A 16834-nucleotide genomic window follows, 5' to 3' on the forward strand; every position below is an offset into this window, starting at 1 on the left:
AAACAATGAGAAAAAAATTATATTTTTCTAACTTGCTTCAGTAAATTGAGGAATAAAGGTATGATCCCTTGCTGACCATAACTTGGGGATACCTGCTTGTTTCCTACTAATATTTTCATTGTGAATGCTGTTGATTTGCATATGACTGCTATAAACATTCATATAGGTTAGGGTCAGATGAGGTTCTCCAGATATTCTTGCTTGCAGGTTATTATGCATTTTGTAACAAGCCCTGTAATCACTCAAAAGAATTTGGTCTGACAGTCACTATAAAAAAGGACAAGCACATGAAGAATGCCTGTTGCCCAGATTATGACATAAATTTGGATGGAAAATCTAAGGAGCTTGTTCGTCATTAAGTATACATGAGACAGATAGTACAGTTGGATGAATTGGGCCTAAAGTTGAACAGCAAAAGAAGAATAGTGGGTCCGATTGTCTTTGGAAGGTGAGGAAAGTACTTCAAAGAACTGGCTAGCCTTCCTGTGGTGATTATGGAAGGAAATGGACCAAACTTACACAGGATAGGTAATCACAGATGAGTTGTAATCTGCTTTATTAAGATTACAGATGAATGGGATTACAGATCCATTTGAGTATTTGAGAGTATACTTATAGAAGTTGTGCTTCAACATTTCTCATTACATAAAGCATAAACTCATTAATCAAGATCTGTGGCTATTTCAGTTTCATCTTTTTAAAACCCAAAATCTAGCACAGTACCTGGCACATAGTAGGCTCTTAATAATGCTTGTTGATTGATTGATGAATTAACTGATCTTCTCGCTTCTCAACTTGTCTCCATTTTAATCTACCCTCCTACCCTCCACACATAGAATTGTGTCGCTTTTATCATGGCCTATTCTTGTTCAAAAACATTCACTTGCCCCCTATCACAAATAAAATGAAAATTTATTAGTCTTTTATTCAAGGCTTTCCACAATCTGGCTTCATACTACCCTTTCAGACAAATCCTACCTTATTTAGCATAGTCTGTGCTCCATTCAAAGTGAATAACTTGTTATTTTCCTACCTCATGATGTTTCTTATTCCAGTAGTTTCCTCTTTCTTTTACTTCCCCCTCACATAATCCCTTCTCTTGAAATAATACCCATTCTTGAAGAACAAGCTCAGATACCACACAGAGACCTTCCTGACCCCTCCAGATGCTAGTATCCTTGCCCTCACTTACACTCCCAAACCTCTGTTTTGCATTTACACATTTATCACATTCTGGTTTGTATTACTCTGTGTAGTACCTCATCTCTGCAGAGGATCATGAGCTCCTTGAAGGCAAGGGCTATCTTTTGTTTACCTTTGTATCTTACCCAGTCTCTAACAGAGTTATTTAATTGTAGGTCGCAGTCTCTTAATGAATGTGTGATGACCGAATGAGTGAATGTGTTTTCTGAGGAAATGTTGTGAAAGGAGTGCAACATATCAGGTCCGCACATTGGATAAAAATGTTAAACTGAAAAAAATGTCAAATTTCACAAAGACAGAGAGGAAACCTATTAGCACTTGATATGAAAGTGTATCATTTAATTAAAAGAAGTATGTCCATAATCTCAGCGTCATTGCTGATTCCTCATTCTCATTCACCTTCATCTGTCCAATCAATTGCTAATTCTTGTTTCTTTCTCCAATATATTCTCACATATTTCCCTTCCTTTCCACTCACCCAGCCACCACCCTACTTCAAGCTTTGATCACTTCTCACCTTGGTTTTTGAAATAGCTTTATATTTGGTCTGCTTGTCTCAAGCCTGTCATCACTCCAAACTATCCTTCACCCGGTTGCCCAATTAATTTTCCCCTATACTGAGGTCTTATTATATTATTCTCTCTATTCAGTGTCTGTTGGATAAAATTTTAACTCCATTGGGATTTAAATGTCTCTACCACCTGGTCTTTACCCCATCCAGCTACTCTGTAATCCAGATATGTTGGCTTAATCACTATTCCTCCTGTGTGGCAGAAACACCATTTCCCATCTCTGTGCCTTTGCTTAGGCAGTCCCCATACCTGGAATATACCTCCTTCTCATCTCTACCTCTCAGAATCTCTGGTTTCTTTCATGTCTCAGCTCAATTGCCACCTTCTAGATGAAGACTTTCTCACTTTTCCCCCTCCCCACAACCCTTCCCCAGCCGCAAGCGTATTCCCTCCCAAAGTTGCCTTATATTAATTTTATATACAATGTTTACATATCTGTATATGTATGTGTTGTTTCCTCCACTAAAATATAAACTTTTTGAATGAAGATATATTACTTTTGTCTTTGCAGCTTAATTCTTTAGTCCATTAGGTGCTGAGATAAGGGGTTGGTTGTTTATGAATCCTAATATTAGATGAGTACACAGAAGTCTGAGATTCAATTCTGACTAAGAATCTTAAAATAATGACCAACTTGGTCATGAGGTTGAGACTAATAAGTCTCCCATGCAAGTATATTGATTATTTTAAACAATGTTCTTTACTTATACTCCCAAAAAGCTGAATGACTAGTCTTTGCATAGACCAGTAAAATTCCTCTGTTTTTATGATGGTCTTAATTTCTTTAGGGTCTATTCCTGCTCTTTTTCTTTTTCAAGTGAGGTTCCATCTTAAAGGTTTATAATAGCCTCAGTTTAATTTGCGTTTTGATAGATTTTCCTAGCTGAAATAAGTACATTAAATGTAGGTATGCCCCTTGCAGCCAGGCACCAACTTTTATATTGCCTTTGTGTTTCCCACAATGCTAAACACATTAGGTGGGGGCAGCTAGGTGGTACAGTGGGTAGTGCACTAGTGCAGGAGTCAGGCTGACCTGAGTTCAAATCTCACCTCAGACACTTGACACTCACTAGCTGTGTGACCTTAGGCAAGTCACTTAACCCCAGTTGCCTCATCTTGGGTCATCTCCAGTCATCCTGATGAATGATGGATTCAGATGACTCTGGAGGAGAAGTGAGGCTGGTGACCTACACAACCCTCCCTCACTCAAAACAAAGTCAAATGCAAGTCATGTCATTATTTCTCTGATGGCATGGTCTTCTTCGGCAATGAAGGATGAACACACACACATTAGGTATTTGTGAAAGACTGTTTTTGCATGTTACAAGCTGAAATACAGATTCATATGAGTATTCTAGCTATCTGCTGAAATCAACAAATATTTATAATTGAATCTTTCAACTTAAATTTTTTTTTTGCATAGTTTTATTTTCTATATTTCCATTTAGATTATAAATTACTCTTTTTCATCTCTCATAGTGAATAGACTATAGCTAGCTGTGTGACTATGAAAAAGTCACCTAACTTCTCCTAACTTCTCATTGCCCCCTGGTAATTAGCTGAGACTACAGGTGGTTTCCTGATCTGCATCAAAGGTAGGAGGACTTTCTGCAGTGGGAATTCTCAACACAAATACAATCACATGTCTTGACTCCTTCCTTTCACTCTTCCCTCACCTCCCACATTATGTATAGTAAAATTATGGGACCACAGATCTATAGCTGGATGGGATGTCAAAGGCCTTCTCATCCAAATCTCTCATTTTACAGGTGAGGAAACAGAGGCCCAGGGAGGCTCACTATGTAGTAGTATCAGAGAAGGGATTTGAATACAAGTCCTTTGACTCTAGAATCTGTGTTCAAATACTTTGATCCTACTGAGAAATCAGTAAATATTGAAGACTGATTTGAGTCAGCTAAGTTCAAATAGCATTAATAACCATCAGGTAGCCTTGATGATTGTGATCAACTTCAGATATCTCAAGTTAATTTTTAGTGGTTTTAGAATACTAGTTAGCATTTTTTGCCATTAGTAAATGATGAATTACATACAAAGACTAAACTGTTCCCTTTCCCTTAATGCCTCTCCAGAACAGTGTGGGGCAGTGCGTTGTTCTTTTTCTGACTTTTTTCCATTGACATTTCATATTGGGATCTTATTGCCACTTTCCCTAATGAAACTTGGCTTCCTTCTCTGCAGGAGTGTACAGAAGCCAATTTATACCAGCTTGTAAGAGTTAATTGTTAAATTTTCAGTATATCACTTTATAGTTGTTGTTTAAATGAGGAATATCTAAATGGTCATTGTTGTGATATAGCGTAGCACCAGTATGATTTTCATAGTACCTATGGCAGCCATGAATATGTCAGCGCAATTCTGAATTGCAAAATACAACTGACTCTCCACGTGGAAGACCGAACCAAAACATTTATTCAGACACCATAAAGCCAAATCCATCATAGTAACAAAGAAATCTATACACAATAACAATGCAGAGGGCAACACCATACCCAAGCCTTCCCTCTGTTAGGCGTCCCACAAACCAGCTCCCTTAAACAAAATCACAAACAAGCTCTCTCACTCATGCTAGCCAGCTGCCTTTCCCAGCTCTGATTGCTTTTTAACTCTCAGCTCTGTTCCATCTCCCCCTCTTCCTGCCCCACCCCTTCTATGTGACATAGACTAATGTGACTCAGGCTTCCAATTGATGTAAGCAGGCCACATAGGTCTACTAATGGATGGGATAGAGATTCTCATTCCATCAAAAATATATCATTTCCATTAAAAATATATTCACAATACATATAGATGATTGTTAATTGAAATAGTTTACCTATCTCTGTTTTTCTCTTTTTCAACTATCTATATCACCTTTAGAATGAAGGCAGAGATTTTGATCTTTTTCTTAAATGTATATTTGTGTGTTCCTAATATGTACTAAACTGACAACATCTATACACTCTACAGTTGTTACTCTGACCTTAGATTGCTTTAGCTGTTAATCTTCTTTCCAGCAGCTGGAAGGTCTAAGCATAAATCACTCATAGGGATTATGAATAAGCCATAACTTTATACATATATGTCTAGCCTTTCCCCTTTGGCTATTTTAGAAGCTTTATAATAACAGAAAAGAGTTAATGGCAGATTTTCATTAGAGTCCATTGGTTTTTTGAGGAAAGAATGACATAAATCAGTGCCCAAATTGAACTTGTAGAGATATTTCAGAGGGACTAATTAAAGCACAGTTTAAGATTGCTTTTTGTAGGTAGGGGCCAGATCCAGATGAAATGGGTCTAGAGATGATTCCAGATAATGGCTGGTAATCCTATTCAATTCAAGAACATAATAGAAGAGATGAATGGAGAGGGCCTCTTTTAGCTACCAAGAGCTAGGGAGGTTTACCAAACTTAAGTAATGCTTACTAATGGAAAGAAGCCAGTGAGTCCAGATTCTAGAAAAGGTACAAACATTGACAAATAATTGATTTGGATGCATAAATAGATTTGTTAAGGGTTTTAGTCTTGTGACTAAAAAGTTTAGCAAAACTGAAATTTTAGGAGATTATAGTGGGAAAAATATGCAAAACAATATTGGAGATTGTTTAATAACTATGTTGTCTATACCTTCACTTTTAAGATTTTATTTTGTGACTTGTAAGTGGCATAATGTTGTTCTGATTGACCCTCCTAACCCAGGTCCAAAGGATCAGAACATAATTTGTATAATTGCATTGAAAAAGAAATTACTAAATTGGCTGTGTGTGTATGTAAATGCACATGTGTTGGATGGTGGGGTGACATAGTGGCTGTGATGATTAATTCTCCTAACTACCATAAACCTGGGAATGACTTCTCCTTGTGGGTCTGTGATACTCATCCTCTTAGCAGAAGGTTGGAGACTTTAGCTTCTATTAATATTTTGAATATTGTAATAGTATTTCAAATTTTATAATTAGTGTTTCATAAGAAAATTACATAGAATAAATGACAGAGAATTTCAGATCTGAAAGAGAATATAGTAGAGATAATCTAAGTTCCATCCCTTTTTCAGATGATGAAACTGAGGTCTAGAGAAAAGCATTGACTTTCTTGTCACATAACAGGTTTCATTAGATCATAGATTTTGAACAGGAAGGGGCCTTAGAGATCATCTAGCTCAGCTCCCTCAATTCTTCTTTAGAGATGAGGAAACAGAGAGCTGGGCAAAATGATGGAACTCATTCATTTATGTGGTAAAGTGGCAGAGTCAGGACTGTAGCCTAGAGCCTCTGATTTCAAATCCATCACTCTAGTGCTTGCTTAGTTGCAGAGTTGTTCCAATAATACAGTTTGTCCCCAAAGTTTAGTGCATCTTTTAAGTTTTAATATATATATATATGTATATGCAGGGGAGCTTATAATATATTCAAAATGACTTAAAAGCTTAGACTAGCATAATAACTCCTTCCTCCATACTCCTTCCCTACTCTTTACCCTCTCTGGTTTTGTTTTGTTTTCAGTCTCTTCCCTCTTTCATTTGTCCTCTGTGTATATGATCTGGAATTCTGGGCGAGGAGTCTCCCCTAGTAGGGCAATTAGCAATCAGTCTGCAACATATAACGTTAGAATGCAGCCTGGATCACTGTGGTTAAATGACTTGACATATATATCAGAGGTTGAACTCTAAGGCTAATTTTTATTAGTCACTGTGCCTCTATTATCTCTGCCCTTTTCTATATAGCTTCCAACTTAATATTCTTAAAACCGAGAACTGACCACATCATTCCTCTAGTTAAAATTAAAATGTTCTCGAGCTCCCAATTGCCTCTAGGTTAAAATATGAAATCTTTTTCCTGGCATTGAATCCACCTATCATTCTAGTCATTTCATATTATGCCTTTCCATTCACTCTCCATCCCAGTTACATAGGCCTGCTAATTCTCCTCCATCTGCATTTCTTCTCCCACCTCCATCTCTCTGCAGATTTTTCCCCATGTCTGGGATGTTCTTTCCTCACCTCGACTTCTACCTTTGCATCCCAGCTCGTGTTCCCTCCTGATCCCCTCCAGTTGCTAGTGACTTGAAATTACTTTGCATTAACTTATGTGTGTATATATTATATTGTCACTACTCCCATATGCAGGATCAAATGTGAAGCTACTTGGGGAGCTGGAACTTCTTAATATTTTTGTCTTTGTGTCCCCTGCTCCTGCATAGCCTTGTGCATCATAAGTGCTTAACTCATGCATATTAAGATAAACTGAGGCAAACTATGCTGAAATGTATTAATTGCAAGAAACTGTACCAAATCCTGCATGTCTCTCTTTAAAAAATTGCAACTACTGAAGATGTTATGTATAATGTAGATAATATATCCAAAAAGCCTTAAAGTCCCTTGGGTGTAGGTATTGACAAGGTAGTTCTTCACAAGTGAAAGAATACCTGTGATGGAACTAGGCTTTTCAGTCAGTTGCTTGTACTGATGTTAGGATAATAATTGTAGTATCTCATAGTTTGTAATACTTAATGAAAGTCAATGGCTTTACCTACATTAAATGTACCCATTAACTTTCCAGGCTGCTAGTGCAATTTAGGAAGCAACTTGGATAGTAAAAAGTCATCTAAAAATCTGAGGGATGTCTATTAGAGAATGGCCTAACAAATTATGATGGATAAATATAATAGAAGGGCCGCTAGGTGGCCCAATGGATAGAATGCTGCATCTGAAGTCAGGAAGACCCCTCTTTCTGAGTTCAAATTTGACCTCAGACATTTACTACATATGTGACCCTAGGCAAGTCACTTAACTCTGTTTGCCTCAGTTCCCTCATTTGTAAAATGGGCTGGGGAAGGAAATGGCAAACCACTCCAGTATCTTTATGAAGACTACCCTAAATGAGGTCATGAAGAGTTGGACATGACTGAAAATAACCCAACAAGTGTAATAGAATATTATTGCAACATAAGAAATGATAAAAGGGACAGTTTCAGAGAAACCTGGAAGGACACGTATGAACTGATGCAGAATAATTTATGCAGTAGCAGCATGTAGAGACAAACAGTTTATAAAGACTTAAAAACTCTGATGAGTAAAATGACTACTGACAGTTCTAGGGAACCAGTGAAGTATGCCATCTACCTCCAGAGAAAGAAGTGATGGACTCAAGTTCCCAAATGGAATGTACATTTTTGGACAAAGCTAATGTAGGATTTTGTTTTGCTTAACTATGCATATTTGTTGCAAGGGTTTTGTTTTTCTTCTCTTCTCTAGTTTGGTAGAGGAGAGAGGGAGAAAACTAACTCAAATTGAAAAAGAAAAAGTTAACACAAAACAAAAAGAAGCAAATGTGGCTTCTTGCAAAGAGAACTGGATCTGGAGTAAGAGGCCTGAGTTCCAGCTCCACTGGTCATTACTTGTGTGGATTTGGGCAAGAGATGGTGTTAGTCTGAATGATCTTTAAAGTCCTTTCAATCTCAAAATCCAATGAAGCCATAAAGAAATATATTCTAATCTCACTGATAAGAGTCAGAGCAATTATAAATTCTTCTACTTTGGGGACAAATTGATTTGGTAGATTTCCCTAATTTTAAGGAAAGATACAGATACTTTACTCTAGATTTTTTTAATGGGGCTAGATTATGATACTCAGAAGCAAAAGCAAAAACAAAACAAAAAACCCTTAAGTAATTTTTGTTTAATCCAGGGAAATGTTTATAGTTGATGAAAATACTTCAATTTTTTATCAGAAAGAAATTGTCTGGTGTGCATTCATTCTGAGTAATATCCTTATATAGCTGCCTGAACTTTAGTGGCTGACAGGCCATAAAAGGAATGGAGAAAGAGAAACAGAAGGAATACAGGGAGAAACTTTTCCTAATTCTACTTAATATCCCAGAGTAATTTCCCTGGTGATATTTGGTTTATTTAGGAAGGTTGCCAGGAAGATTTAGGAACTTTTCTATTCCTGATTAATGATAATAGTTTTAATTGCCATTTCATCTATGTCTCTGATTCATATCAAGTTCTGAAACTGCCCCCCCGAATTGTTTTATTCCAGTCATTGAGTACAGCACATTTCCTTGGATGTTTCAAAAGTTAGTTTAGACTAACTGTGTGCTATGTCCCAAGAGAGTTAATTAGAAACATATTCTTGGTCAGTTCTGAGGATTACAGGATAATTATCCTCAGGAAGTCAATTTTGATACATATTGTCTTGAGTTGATGGAATGCTCCAGATTCAATGAACATATATATAAATATACATATATATGAACATATGAACAATGAAGATACATACATACATATGTATGTATGTATGTTCATTGAATCTGGAGTATATGTATATGTTTATATGGAGCGCTGAGGAAGAAACTGGCTTTTTTATGGCCTAAACTTTATGCATCAGGTTGTTTAGGCTAAATGAGTAAGACATTATAGATTTTCTCATGAAATTTCATAATTCCAGCTGACTTTGAATGACCTTAGAAAGTCATAGATTAATACTCTGTGTCTATAATATATCTGTTTCTTTATCTTTAGTTCCAGTAAATTTTACTGATTCAAGTGAAATTAACATGATTTAATAACTGTCTGGTAATAATGAAGGAACTAATGCTAATCTCATAGGTTTTCCCTGTGCATATTAAAATTTGGAATGTTTTATTACATTGGACAGTGCCATGGGTGCCATTTTTATGACTGTACCCATTTCACTAGTGCTCTTAAATTCACCAGACATCTTCATGAAAACTATATAAAGATAACAAACCAGGATTATAATCCCAATAACAGGAAAGCTAGCTTCACTTTGAGTTGACTAGACAGGGAACAGTCTTGGTATTTTAACTTCTTGACTGAGAAGAAGTCATCTGGGAATGGAGGATAATAATTAGAAAGGACAATTGAACTTTCACCCTGGGTATGTCTGCCTTGAATACTTCAGCTGTTGTCATGGTAGGCAGTTGCCTGGTGGGAGATTATAATTGGAGTGAGGTTATGGTAGGATGCATGGTACCATGAAGAGAGCAATTGATTTGGGGTAAGGAGACTGGGTTTCTAGTTCTAGCTCTGAGACCTGACGCAAGTTATGATCCTTTTCTGGTCCTTGGGTCTTGACTTATAAAATGGTGGGTGCTCACTGAGCTCCCTTTCAGCTCTAGATTTCTTTTGCTCCATGACACTAATGCATGCTAATGGTCCTCAGGTAAATGAAAAGAGGTTGTTGATAGAAATTCATGCTTTTGTGACATTGGCTTTAGTCACTTTGTCTTCCTCCTCTATCATTATTCTCTTGATAGCGCTGGTCATTTTCCCCATCTTTCCTCTATTAGCCCATTACTTTAAGGCTCTAGCTTCTATGTTATGCAAGATCTGAAATGATAGATCCTAGGTCTAGAACTTATGATGGCCTTTCAGGTCATCTGGTCTAACTCCTTTTTTTGCTGTCATCTTTGTCACTATAATTGTTTTGGTATTTTTATATAATAGATATTGAATCAACACATCCTAGCAATAGTGAACTGGCCTGTGAATCAAGACAACCAATGAGTAATATCTAGATGTATAATTACAATACAAGGTAATCTAAGGAGGGAGAGAATGTTTGAGACTGAGGATATGAGGGAAAACCTCAAGGAAGAGTTAGTATCTCAACTGAGTCTAGGAGAAAGATAAAAGACCAATAGAGTTGAGAAGGGGGTGCATACTAGACATGTGGGTCAGTTTGTGTAAATGCATGGAGATGAGAAATGCAGCATCAACTTTATGGAATAGCTAGTATGCTCGAACCATATATATGCATATATATATATATCTTATTGACTTGAATTTAATTATATATACTTCACCAAAAAAAGAAGAAAAAAATTAAATAGTCTAAGCAGAATTGATCATTGTTGCACTCAGTTATGTGCTGGAGAATGAGTGTGAGACAAGAGATGTGAATCTTAGTTTTGCTATTCTGAGAGTAGGAACATCTCTCTGTACTAAGAGTAATTCCAGAATTTCTTCTTTATCATACCCACAGATAGTTTATACTTAGGCAGATAGAATTAATAAGATAGACAGCCTTAGTTGGAATTCTTAGCATTCCTAGCCAGGTATATGGTCTTTTTTTGTGTTCTTTTTGACCTCCTTTTATCCTTTCTTGCCTCATAGAAAAACAGTCTCATTTCCTTCCTGCCTCTGAGAGAGGAGCATCTCTCTGTGCTAAAGATAGTTCAAGAATCTCCTCTTTATCTTACCCACAGGTAGTCCATTTATTCCACTTAGTCAGGTAGAACTAATGAAGGGGATGGCCTTAGCTCACCTTCTTGGCATTCCTGGCTGGCTCTGCATCTCTTCTGTGTTCTTTTTGACTTCCTTTTGTACTTTCTTGCCTCATAGAAGAGAAGAAAGAAGAAACAGTTACGTAGAGATATAGCCAGTCTCTAATATGATCACAATTATGTGTGAAACTTTTTACTTTATTTTGAAAATTTCTCTGTTTTTGACATCACCTTAATTTTTTGGTGTATTCTTCCTTCCAACTTAGAGAACTCTCATCTTTCATAATAAACAATAAAAATGAGAAAAAATGAATTCAGCATAACTAACCTACACTTCAATTAATTTTAACAATTTATGCAGTATTCCTTATCCAAGGTCCTTCCCAACTTCAGGAAAAGGAGGGAGGTACATTCTGATGTATTTTCTTTGGAGTCAAACTTGATCATTATAATTATATAGCATTCAATGTCATTTTTTGTGGTTCTTTTCATTTCTTTTGTTATAGTCATTATATATGTTATTTACCTGATTCTGCTTCATTTTCCATCAGTTCATATGTCCTTCTGTGTCTCCCTGTATTATTTATATTCATTGTTTCTTATAGTGGAATAATATTCTCTCTCATTCATGTAGCAGAGTCTGTTTCACCATTTCTCTATTCAATGGACATTTTCTTTTTCCAGTTCATTACTACTACAAGGAAGTGATTTATAAATTTTTTAGAGTATGTAGGACTTTTGTTTACATTTTTATCCCTTTGGGGTATACATCTAACAGTGGCATCTCTGAATCAAAGAACGTGGACTTTTTTCACTCTTTTAGTATAATTCCAAAGTCTTTTACAGAATAGTGCGATTCATTAATAGTTCCACTAGCACAGAAGTACACTAATATGCCTGTCTTTTTACAGTCTTTCCACCATTGATTGATTCCACCATTTTGATGTCTTTGCCCAATTTTTCTGCTGAGAGATGAACCTCAAAGTTGTTTTGATTTGCATTTCTCTTAACATTACTGATTCTGAACACTCTTCCCTATGGTTGTTAATACTTTGCAACTCTTCCTTTGAGAACTGTTCATTCATGTCCTTTGATCACTTAGCATGAAACCCTTTCAAAGACATTAGTTTCCACTAACTAGCAATTTTCCTTCCATATTTACCTGTTTTTGTTTTCTTTTATTTGAATAGAAGTCTTGGTTCTCATTTGTGTGGTGAAAAATGGTTTAGTGGAGTGTTACGAAAAAAATTAAATTTCAACTAAATGTTTTTGTAGCAGCCATCTCAGAATGATCTACCCTCTAGTATAGACTGCCTTCAGAGTCCCTGCCTTCTTTCTGACTACAGAGTTACTAGTCTGCGTGGAAGATTTAAGGGAGATTTTTGTCTTTTGTGCTTACTGTACAGTCAGATCCTATGGCAAGATGTGATTCTTGTGGAAAAGTGGGCTAGAATGTAGTTTTGAACAGAAATAATATGAAATAAGGCTGGGAAAGTAGATTGGAGTCAAGTTTTAGAGACTCTTAAATTCAAGTTAAGGAGCTTATATTTTCCACTAAATATAATAGGAAACTAATAGAGGACTTTACTAAAGGGAATGACATAGTCAGATTGCTCTCTTAGGAAAATATATTTGGCAGCAGTGTGGAAGATGAATTAAAAAGGGGAGAAACTAAAGACAGGAAGAACTATTAGCTGAGTGAGAGTGGCACACTTAGGTCTAAACAAAGGCCCTGGGCATGTAAGTAAACAGTGACTGGACTTATTATTTCATTAGTTTAGGGAACTTTTGGGTGAAGAAACAGGTGGGCACCTTCTCTGAAATTTAGAGGCTTAAAGACTTGCCTGAGAAATTAATTGACTTGCGCAGGGTCACACAGTCAGTGTGTGTCAGAGGTATGAGTCGAACCCAGATATTCCAGACTTTGAGACTGACGTTTTTCCCTTTGCACCAGTGGTTCTCAAACTTTTTAGTTTTATACTCCCAAAATTTATTGAGGTCCCCTTAAAGACTTTTTGTTTATGTGGGTTATAGCTATTGACATTTACTGTATTAGAAATTAAAACATCTTAATATTATTATGAAAATAGTTTTGACTTCATAGATCCTCTATGACACACAGACTCTTTGGAGGTATAAACATAAGAACTCATATTCATATAGTCTGGTCAGCTAAGTTGTATAGTGGATAGAGTGCCAGGCTTGGAGACAAAAAGACTCATCTTCCCGAGTTCAAATCTGTCCTCAAACACTTATGAGCTCTGACCCTGGAGAAATCACGTGACCCTGTTTGCCTCAATTTCCTCATCTATAAAAAGGAACTGGAGGAGAAAATGGAAAACCATTCCAGTATCTTTGCCAGGAAATCCCCAAATGAGGTCATGAAGAGTCAGATACAACTGAAAAGTGACTGAACAGTGTATGTAGTGCTTTATGGCTTATAAAGCTCATTCCTTATAAAAGTCCTGGAAAATAGGTAAAAAAGGTGTAACAGTAAGAACTACTGCTGATCTCAAGGGATGTGAGGGCCTCACATTCCTCCTCTTCACCAAGGATCCTTCTCAGCTCTTATGGGTAGACATGGTGTAGTCCTGGGATAGCTTGACCTTTAAACAGGTGGGTCAGGTTCTCTTTTTCATACTCTTTCATCCTTTACATTTTCATCCTGGAGGTCCAGGGCAGGAAAACACTTAGATCTTAGGTTTAGCTCATAGCTTGCATCTTCTCAAATGGGGAACTAGAAAGAGATTTGATGTAAAATGTAGATCAGGTAGAGGACAGCTATTTATTTCTTATGCACAAAAGACATACTTAATGCAGAAAAAACCCACCAGGCTGTATTGGCAGAAAAACTTCACCAAGTAGTTGTGACATCATTGCTGTTGAATTCTTCCAAACATGAAGCATTTATGACACTACTGAAGAGGCATTTTGCATTTCATCTCAATTCTGCTGTATCTAAACAATTACTTTCAAGACTATGTCTTCTGGAGAGCCCAGCCAGGGGTTGGCTCATCTTCCTTTCTGTGGTTGTCTTCTCCAAAGGAGTCCTTGGGTAGTTTGTAGGGCCTTCTGAATTATGGCTGACATCAGCTGAGGACCCAGCATCTCCAAGCCTCTCAAAGTCACAAAGTTTCCTCTGAAACTCATAATATCAATTTTTGAACCTCAGTCATCCATACTCAGGAAATAAACAAATCAGAAGAAGTAGCTCCAAAGCCAAGTTCAGGATTACCTGAGTAGAACAAATGCTTTAGTTGCCATGTACTTGCAGGTGTCATGCAGCTAGAGTGATGAGAAGGGCACAGACGTCTCTCCTACCTCTTCAGGGAAACTGAAGAAAGGAGAGCAACTTGCCTCACAGAAGTGTCCAAGAAAATGAGATGGGGAGTACAGTCACTCCCTTTTTAGGGTCTACTGACTCAACAGCTCTACATATTTAGTGGCCAATAAGAGCATTGTTTCAAAGCACCAAATTCCTTTGATGTTAAGCCACATGCCTTCTCAGAAATTACTAGAAGAGCTCCAGTACATGCTCCTTAGGTTGACTCCTATTGGCCCATCCAAATGCGCGTTCCATAGGGCTTAACTGCTGCTATGTAAGTTTTTGTACCCCCATTTTACAGATGAGGGAATTGAGGAACTGAGAGGTTAATAGGCTAGTCCTTGATCACAGTACTAGTAAGTGCCCGAGGTAGAATTTGTACCTCCAGTGGACTATCATACTTAACAGCTGATTGGATAGATTGGGGGACAAGGAAAAAGAAGAGGCAAGGATGATTATGAGGTTATGCCTGTGAACAGTTTCTATATAATAGTATAATAATAACTAATAATCACTCATATTTACATATTACTTTTAGGTTTGAAAATCCTTGATCCTCACAAAAACTCTATCACATAGGAAAGAAAATTGCGAGATTTTTAAATCCAGAGGGATTTAGCCTATTGTCATACAGTTAATCTAAGAAGAATTTCAAGCCTGGGTCTTCTGGACTCAAAGTTCACTTTGCTTTCCACTCTATCAGCCTTTCTCTCAATATATTCTCTCCAATCCCTACCCAAAATTCTATTTTTAGTTTATTCTTACCAACTTTTAAAAGAAAAAAGCTCTTTTTTAGGATATCATAGCTTTTAAAAGTATGTCGTACTTTACTGTTTTTTATTATAACGTAATATATTTGTTATTCAGAAGCTCTAAAAAGTCTCTTAAATGATGTCACTGCAGAGAGTCCACATGTATTCTAGATGGAGAAACACAAGGTAGAATTTTAACTTTAAAAAATTCTCACCCCAGCAAGTCCCAACAGAAATGCAGAAGGCCTTTGATGGAACATTATTCTTCTAATTAGAGACAAGTTGGAAAGTTTAAGTAGCTGCTCAAATCAAAATCATGTGTTTCTCCATTCCATGAAATGACAGATGTAGGTTTTCCTGCAGACAAGAATCTTTTTTTTTCCTTTTCTTCAGCCACAATAACTTGAAATGGTCTGACTGCTGGCATAGAAAGTGAGTTGGTGAAGGTGGCCAGTAAGCTAGAGGAAGCTCCCATACATTCTCGGAGCTTGCTTTGGGGTCTGTAGCTAAGAAAATATGACAAACAATAATCTGAGTGTAAGTAATTTTAGAGAGACACATTTCCAAAAGGTCTACCTCACTCATGGTTGGTATACACTTTTAGCATCTCACCAGCTACTCTGAGTTCCAACCTGCATGGGTAAATGTGATAATGAATCAGCCTTCACACTGATCACAATTGCTCTGAGTTAATTTTCTAGCCCAGGAGTGAATTATGGAACTGAATGTCTGGACATCTTTAAAACTCCCTCCTTGTTGTTCTTTCAGCAGTGGAGCCCCAGATTCTTTTTCTAACATTGACCTTTTATAGAAGTGCCATGAGCTCCTTTGAGTAGTTGTCTCAAAATTGCCCTTTTTGAAATAACAGTCCTGAGGCTCACATACCACTGATTGTTTGCAGTAGCTCCCAGGTGACGCTATAGAACATAGTATAGGGAAACAGGAGAGATTCAGCAAAATGTTACACTAACCACGTTACCCTGCTTTCCTGCCAGAGTTATGTGTTCTTGGTGCAATTTCTTTGCCAGGTTATCTTGTTGAGGGTTCTAAAAAGTATGTGTTGTCATGATCCTCATAAGCAGTCCACCACAAGGGGCTGGAATTTGCCTTAAATGATCTGTTGTTATTTTTTTCTATTATATTTTCCAGGAAAAAAAACACATTTTTTTTTTATTTCACTTTTAACATTCATTTTTTTATTTTTTAATGTTTAACAATCACTGCCATACAATTGAGATTTTATCCCCCCCACCTACCCCCCACTACCCCCCTCCCTCCCCACGACTGCATACAATTCTGTATAGATTCTACATATACTTTCCTATTAAGTATATTTTCACTATAGTCATGCTATGTAGTCAGACTAAAATAAATGAAAGAAATCATATAACAAATCAGAACATGATACACAAACACATACACATACACAAACATGATCTGCTACATTTTGTGAGTGACTTCCATATTTCTTTCTCTGAGTGTGGTTAACATTCATTTTCACAGAATTTTGGGCTCCAAATTTTCTCCCCCCTTGTCCCCTCCCCCCACCCTAAAACACTGAGCATTCTAATTGCCCCCATCTCCACTCCGCTCTCTTCTCCATTATTCCTCTCTGCCCTTGTCTCCATCCTCTCCTCTGTCCTGTTGGGCCAAATAACTTTCTATACCCCTTTACCTGTATTTCTTGTTTCCTAGTAGCAAGAACAGTACTTGACAGTTGTTCCTAAAACTTTGAGT

The 16834-nt window shown here is 37.0% G+C and overlaps 1 protein-coding gene across 4 annotated transcripts in view; it reads left to right on the plus strand.

The window, feature by feature from the left end:
- The window catches only part of LTBP1 (latent transforming growth factor beta binding protein 1), a 477680-nt gene that overhangs the window by 215756 nt on the left and 245090 nt on the right, over nucleotides 1–16834 (plus strand). The window lies entirely within an intron of this gene.

The sequence above is a fragment of the Notamacropus eugenii genome, chromosome 1 (assembly GCF_028372415.1).
Source record: "Notamacropus eugenii isolate mMacEug1 chromosome 1, mMacEug1.pri_v2, whole genome shotgun sequence".
Classification (NCBI taxonomy): domain Eukaryota; kingdom Metazoa; phylum Chordata; class Mammalia; order Diprotodontia; family Macropodidae; genus Notamacropus; species Notamacropus eugenii.